This window comes from Papio anubis, chromosome 7 (assembly GCF_008728515.1).
Source record: "Papio anubis isolate 15944 chromosome 7, Panubis1.0, whole genome shotgun sequence".
NCBI classification, from domain to species: domain Eukaryota; kingdom Metazoa; phylum Chordata; class Mammalia; order Primates; family Cercopithecidae; genus Papio; species Papio anubis.
Window position 1 is genome coordinate 86,716,114 of NC_044982.1, and position 8,487 is coordinate 86,724,600.

Consider the following 8,487-nt stretch of genomic DNA (forward strand, 5'->3'; position numbering starts at 1 on the left):
ATAACCCCTCCTTGGAAAGGAAGATTAAGGGTGAAGAAGTTGTTACACTCCTAGAAAACAGCAGACATGTCTGCTATGTTCTTCACAATATCCCATAGGGTTGTTGAATATAGGTATGTTAATTTAGAGAAAATATAAATGGTAGATATTTTAAAGAAAGTTTATCATATGTATTTTGCGTATGGAAAGTGCTCAGCTGTGCAATAGACTTGTTGCCAAAAAGCTTTGCAAACTACTGCTTTAAAATCAACCTTAATGAAGAGATAGGGGAAATAATATTTACGCAACAAACGCTGAATACCAAAAGAGTTTCAGTGGTTTGTATGTTTTCTGATTCATCTTCACAACAAATCTATTAGATGAGTGTCCTCTTTTCACAGATGAGGAAATTGACACAGAAGTAGGTTTAGCTCAAGGTCACATGGCAGACAAGGTCTGACCAAAAAGTGTACATATATTCAACTAATTCAACTAAATTTTGGTTAATATTAATAGAGTAATAGAGTTCACTAATATGAAAAGTTAACAATTTCAAAACTGGTAAAGAAAGCGGTATTATTTCTCAATGATGAATTGTTCCCTAGGAATGTACATGTTCATCTTTTAGCAAATACCTCTCTTGGATACAGTTGGAGTCCTGGTTTCCCTATTAGCTATCTTCTCTGTCACTTATTCAACAGGTACAGAACTAATTACTGAAAACTTATCTGAAAAAGTTTGTGCTGATAAGAAAAAGAGTTTCAAGAAGAAACATCAGATTGTTCAAGTTTCTCAGGAAGCGTGAATCTATTGGGAATAATATCAGAATATTTTCTTTACAAATTAGGTAAATCTAATCTATTATGGATATATTACTGTTTGTAAATTGTTACACTACTATCATATGTCCATTTACCCATAGCAAACAAAGGCAATACCTGATTTCCCTTAGGAGAATTTTCTTTCTTGTTGTTCTTAATTTATGTCTCTGAGTCCTCAGAAAAAGGGAAAGGGAAACTCGTGCTCGTGATGCAGTAATGATTTTCATTCCTCCCCTGTGCTCATTAGCAACACCTTGGAGATTTCAAATGATAAAAGAACACAAAACACACAAAAACTGAAACAATGCCAATGGAGAGAAATAATAAATAGAAAAGGAAAATTGGTAATTATCTTTCCACCATCCAACTTGAGAAGCATTGTCACTTAGGGATCAATGTAAGCAGTATCACTGCTATATTTAAAGATTAATAATCAATAATTGCTGAAGTTTTAACCTCATGTTCCTTCAGCACTAACACTCAAAGATACAGTTTGCTTATATATATATGCAATCTATTCTCATCTTACAAATGTAGATTAAGTTTCTATGCTTGAGAGTCAGGAAATGCTAATATTTCAAAGTCTAGGGATTTCCTAGCATACATTCATATAATTGAAGACAAATATTTTCTATTGATAAGCTTGAGTTATAAAGAGCCTCTCTGCAAAATTCATCAGTTGAGATTCTGAGGTTGAATTGCCTTTGAGGTTGTTTAATCTCTTTCTAGACGTCACTCCACTGATATATTGTAAATCAATTTTATTTACTAAATAAGTTATATTATACTGTAGGTTTAAATTAATGATCAATTATGTGTCTAGTTTTGCATGCAAATTATTATGCCAAGATATTTAGCATATGGTTTTCCATATAGCTTGTCTCCTAAAGGTTATCCCACCACATATTTTAGAAACGTAAGAAACAAATTTAGTTTTACAATGTCTTATAGACGAGATTCAATTGAGGATTGAGTAAACCATTACACATAGCACAGATATTGTGGATTCAATTCCAGACCACTGCAACTAAGTAATTATCATTATGAAGTGAGCCATAGGAATTTTTTGGTTACCCAGTGCCTTCAACAAGTTGTCCTATTTTTGCTGGTGGAGGGTCTTGTCTCAATGTTGATGACTTCTAACTAATCATGATGGTAGTTGCTGAAGGTTGGGAGCCTGTGGCAGTTTCTTAAAATAAGACAATGATGAAGTTTGCTGCATTGATTGACTCTTCTTTTCACAAAAGATTTATATATAGCATGTGATGCTGTTTGATAGTATTTTACCTGCATTAGAAATTCTTTCAAAATTGGAGTCAATCCTCCCAAACCCTGCCACTGCTTTATCAACTAAGTTTATGTAATATTCTTAATCCTTTCTTGAAATTTTACAGTGTTCATAGCATCTTCACCAGGAGTAGACTCCATCTCAAGAAACCAGTTTATTTGCTGATTCATAAGAAATAACTCCTCATTCATTAAAGTTTTATGAGATTGCAGCAATTCAGTCACATCTTCAGGCTTCACTTCTAATTCTCTTTTTCTAATATTTCCACCATATCTGCACTTACTTCTTCGACTGAAATCTTGAATCCTTCAAAGTCATCCATGAGAGCTGAAATAAATTTCTTCCCAACTCCTGTTACTGTTGACATTTGACCTCTTCTTATGAACCATGAATGTTCTTAATGGAATCTAGAATGGGGACTTCTTCCCAGAATGGTTTCAATTTACTCTCCCTAAATTAATCAGAGGAATCACTGTATATGGCAGCTATGCCCTTACAAAATATATTAATTAAACAATAAGACTTGAAAGTCAAAATTTCTCCTGATCCATGGGGTGCAGAATAAATGTTGTGTTAGCAGGCATGAAAACAACATTAATCTCTGTGTGCATCTCAACCAGAGCTCTTGGGTGTCCAAGTGCATTGTCAATGAACAGAAATATTTTGAAAAGAATCTTTTTTCTGAACAGTAGATGTCAACAATGGACTTAAAATATTCAGTACACTATGCTACAAACAAACGTGCTATTATCCAGGCCTTGTTTTCATATTTATAAAAATGAGCACAGGCAGAGTATATTTTCATAATTCTTAAAGGCCCTAAGGATTTTCAGAATGCTAAATGAGCATCGGCTTCAACTGAAAGTCACCAGTTGCATTAGCCCTAACAGGAGAATCAGCTTGTCCTTTGAAGCTTTGAAGCCAGGTATTGGCTTCTCCTCTCTAGCTATGACAGTCCTACATTGAATCTTCTTCCAATTTAAGTCTGTTTTGTCTGCACTGAAAATCTGTTGTTTAGTGTAGCCAAATTCATCAGTTATCTTAGCTAGATCTTCTGGATAACTTGCTGCAGCTTCTACATTAGCACTTGCTACTTTACCCTGCACTTTTATTTTATGGAGATAGCTTCCTTCCTTAAACCTTATGAACCAATCTCAGCTAGTTTCCATTTTTTCTTCTGTAGCTTCCTCACTTCTCTCATCCTTCATAGAATTGAAGAGAGTTAGGGCTTTGCTGTGGATTAGGCTTTGGCATAAGGGAATGTTATAGCTGACTTGATCTTTTTTATAGACCACTAACACTTACTCAATACTAGGAATAACAATGTTTTGCTTTTATTTTTATTTTTTTATCATTTCTGTATGCACTGGAATAGCACTTTTAATTTCCTTCCAAAACTTTGTCTTTGTATTCACAACTTGGCTGTTTGGCACAAGGAGGCTTACCTTTTGGCTTATCTTGGCTTTCAATGTGCCTTCTTCTCTAAGCTTAATTATTTCTAGCTTTTTTTTTTTTTTTTTTCTGAGATGGGGTCTTGCTCTGTTGCCAGGCTGGAGTGCAGTGGCGCGATCTCAGCTCACTGCAACCTCTGCCTCCTGGGTTCAAGCAATTCTCCTGCCTCAGCCTCCTGAGTAGCTGGGACTACAGTTGCATGCTACCATGGCAGGCTAATTTTTTGTATTTTTGTTTTTTTTTTTTTTTTTGAGACGGAGTCTCACTGTGTCACCCAGGCTGGAGTGCAGTGATCGGATCTCAGCTCACTGCAGGTTTCGCCTCCCGGGTTTACGCCATTCTCCTGCCTCAGCCTCCCGAGTAGCTGGGACTACAGGCACCTGCTACCTCGCCTGGCTAGTTTTTTTTTTGTATTTTTTTTAGTAGAGACAGGGTTTCACCGTGTTAGTCAGGATGGTCTTGATCTCCTGACCTCATGATCTGCCCGCCTTGGCCTCCCAAAGTGCTGGGATTACAGGCGTGAGCCACCGTGCCCGCCTCTAGCTCTTAATTTAAAGTAAAATACATGCAACTCTTCCTTTTACTTGAACACTTAGAGGCCACTGCAGGATTATTAATTGGCCTAATTTCAATGTTGTTGTGTCTCAGGGAATAGCCAGGCCTAAACAGAGAAAGAGGAAGAAATAGCCAGTTGGTGGAGCAGTCAGAACACACACAACATTTATCAACTAAGTCTTATATGGGCACAGTTTGCAATGCCCCCAAAACAATTAGAAGAGTAACATCAAAGATCATAGATTACAGATCACCACAGCAGACAATACAATATTGTAAAAGTTTGAAATATTGTAAGAATTACCAAAACGTGACACAAAGACACAAAGTGAGCACATGCTATTGGAAAAATGATGCTAATAGACTTGCTTGACACAGAGTTGCCACAAACAGTGAATTTGTTTAAAAAAAAAAAAAAGCAATGTCTGAAAAATGCAATATAATGAAATTAAATAAAAGGAAGAATGTCTGTACAAAGAAATTATGTTGTGTATTATGTCATTTGTACTGAATTTCAGTATCAGTTTACATTCACCTTCCTAAGTTGATGACCTAATTATAATTATTTACTGTAATAATTGTGGTTGGTGTTCCACCTACATTCTTTTCACAGCATTAGTGGACTGAAGTTAATCCAGGTGACACTACTACCTTCTTAAACCTTACTCGGAGTTCTGATTTCCTCACCCCCTTTTTATGAGAGTAGCCTCTCAGTAAAGCATTTGAATAACTATCTCATTTCAGGTTCTGTTTCTTGGAAAGTCAATCTTAGGCAGTCAGCTTCTCTTTTGGTCATAATACTATATATATTTGGCCAACATTTCTCTTCACAATTATGCATTTCACTCTCAAATATAGATGCTAAATTTCAACGTGAACACGACTTTTCAAAAATTAAAGACACTGTGTCATCCCACTAACTAATAATCTATTTTTCTATCTTCATTATTTTAGAAGACACACTGAATAAAATGGATGAAGGAAATCAGTCGGTAGTGTCAGAATTTGTGCTTCTGGGACTTTGCCACTTACGGAATACTCAGGTCTTACTTGTGATGACATTTTTAATGTTTTACCTGATTATTGTATCTGGAAATACTGTCATCATGATCTTAATCATCACTGATTCCCATCTCCATTCCCCCATGTACTTCTTATTGGCCAGCCTGTCCTTTGTTGATATGTGGCTTTCTTCAATTACCATTCCTAAGATGATAGCAGCCTTTCTTAAGGAGAGTAAGACCATTTCCTTTGTAGGCTGCATGTCCCAGATCTTCTTTGCACATTTTATTGCAGGGTTTGAGATGGTGCTACTGGCGGTAATGGCCTATGACCGCTATGTGGCAATCTGCAAACCACTCCACTACTCCACCATTATGAGCCTGTGAATGTGCATTTGGTTGGTGGTGACTTCCTGGATCATTGGCTTTGTCCATTCCATGAGCCAAATGGTTATGATTGTTCAGCTGGCTTTCTGTGGTCCCATGGAAATAGACAGCTTCTTCTGTGATACACCACTGGAAATCAAGCTTGCCTGCATGGATTCCCATAATTTATACATTTTCATGAATCTTGACTGTGGGGTTCTGGCCGTAACATGCTCTGTTCTAGTACTGACATCTACATGTATATTCTTCTCACTGTACATCGAGGCTCTAAAACTGGGGCTTCTAAGGCACTCTCTACCTGCACTGCCCACATCACAGTGGTGGTGCTCTTATTTGGGCCCTCCATCTTCATCTACGTGGGGCCACTTAGCATCATCTGGGTGAACAAATTTCTTGCTGTGTTTTATCATGTTTTTACACCTCTCCTAAATCTAGCCATTTATACCCTGAGAAAAAAGAGATAAAATATGCTTTGACGAGGTTCAGAAGATACTACATGGAACGCAAGGGAAATATTTAATGCCTAGAAGCCTAATGATCCTTCATTATGGAAGGAATTATCCAATCTGTCTTCCTATGCCTTCAACTATGTTTAATTATATAAAAACTGTTTTTACAAAAGCATGCCTCCATCCTGCTGAATAGTATCTTAATACACTTATCTTGAATTTTCTCCTAATTTCATTTGGAAGAAAAATGTGTCAGTAACATTGGCACCTTCAAAATGTTCACGTACATATTGTCAAAAGGCAATGAAATGGTTTTTCCATTTCATCCTAGCATCCTACCCAAATACGAATGGGAAAAACAAAAAATAAAAAATAAAAATAAAGAGAGGATAAAAGAGATTACTCTTACTTAGATTTCACTAACTCAATAAACGTTTTTAAAACATTAAAACTTAATGCTATTTCTCTGTTATTTCAGTTTCAATAACTAACATTTATTCTTTAAATGTATTCAATGTAAACTTATAAAATATAATCTTCCTGAGGCCTGGAGTCATGTCTTAAATGGTTAATTATGAAACTGCAATGTTTAACATACTACTGTGATTAATATATACCAGATAGTAATTATATTTCAATAAAATATTAGAGGTCAATTATTCTTTTAAAATATTCATAACATTTATTTGTCAAGGTGTTATTTAAGTACAGTTTTTGCATTAAAAAGAATTCCTAAAGTTTCAAATCATAAATTATGTTTACTTTCTGTCTTCTAGAATTAGTAACTAAGTCAATTGAAAGAATAGTTCAATTGTAGTTGTAAGAATCAACAGTAAAAGGCCTAAAACATAAGTATGGCACAAATTCAGTTTTTGTTTATTTTAACGTGGAATCAAAATACAAAACACAGTGGCAGGGTAAAAATAAAGTTATTATGCTTGACTGCCAACTCTGTGTCATCATGTTATAGTATTACCTTAAGTACTTTTATTATTATCTCCAAATTTTGAGTGAGTGTATGAGACTCAAAAATGTGAATTGAATTTTCTCAAAGTAGCACATCTTTATTTCTTCTTTATTTAAAGCATGTGGAGATAAAATTTATTTCAAAGACTATTCCTTTATTAAACAATACTATATAGTGCAACAGAAAATGTCCACCAGTCAGAATGGCTATTATTAAAAACTCGAAAATAACACAGTCTGGCAAGGTTGCAGAGAAAAGTGAATGCTTATACACTGCTGGTGGGACTGTAAATTAGTTCAGCCATTGTAGGAGGCAATGTGTTGATTCCTCAAATAACTTGAAACAGAATTACTATTCAACCCAGTAACCCCATTATTGAGTAGATACCCAAAAGAATAAAAATTGTTCTGCCATAAATACACATGCATGCCTATGTTCGTTGTACCACTATTCACAATAAGAAAGCCATGGAATCAACCTAAATGTCCCAAAATGGTAGACTGGATAAAGAAAATGTGGTACATATACACCATGGAATACTATACAGTCATGGAAAAGAATGAGATCATGTTCTTTGCAGCAACATAGATGGAGCTGGAGACCATTATCTAAGCAAACTAATGCAGGAATAGAAAACCAAATGTCACATGTTTTCACTTACAAGTGGGAACTCAACAATGAGAACACATGACACAAAGAGGGGAACAACAGACATGGGCCTACTTGAGGGAGGATGACTGGAGGAGAGAGAGTATCAGAAAATATACCTATTGGGGTGGAGCAAGATGGCCGAATAGGAACAGCTCCAGTCTACAGCTCCCAGCGCGAGAGACACAGAAGACAGGTGATTTCTGCATTTTCAACTGAGGAACACAGCTCATCGCCAGCAATGGATCAAAGCCGGATGGAGAATGACTAACGAGATGAGAGAAGAAGGCTTCAGTCCATCAAACTTCTCAGAGCTAAAGAAGAATTACGTACCCAGCGCAAAGAAACTAAAAGTCTTGAAAAAAGAGTGGAAGAATTGATAACTAGAATAATTAATGCAGAGAAGGCCATAAACGAACTGACAGAGATGAAAACCATGACACGAGAAATACGTGACAAATGCACAAGATTCAGTAACCGATTCGATCAACTGGATGAAAGAGTATCAGCGATTGAGGATCAAATGAATGAAATGAAGCGAGAAGAGAAACCAAAAGAAAAAAGAAGAAAAAGAAATGAACAAAGCCTGCAAGAAGTATGTGATTATGTAAAAAGACCAAATCTACGTCTGATTGGGGTGCCTGAAAGTGAGGGAGAAAATGGAAACAAGTTGGAAAACACTCTTCAGGATATCATCCAGGAGAATTTCCCCAACCCAGTAGGGCAGGCCAACATTCAAATTCAAGAAATACAGAGAACGCCACAAAGATACTCCTCGAGAAGAGCAACTCCAAGACATATAATTGCGATTCACCAAAGTTGAAATGAAGGAAAAAATCTTAAGGGCAGCCAGAGAGAAAGGTCGGGTTACCCACAAAGGGAAGCCCATCAGACTAAAAGCAGATCTCTCGGCAGAAACTCTCAAGCCAGAGAGTGGGGG

The 8,487-nt window shown here is 36.2% G+C and overlaps 1 pseudogene; it reads left to right on the top strand.

The window, feature by feature from the left end:
* Window positions 1-4,464: 4,464 nt before the first annotated feature.
* LOC110742286 lies at window positions 4,465-7,379 on the top strand (annotated as a pseudogene).
* Window positions 7,380-8,487: the final 1,108 nt, after the last annotated feature.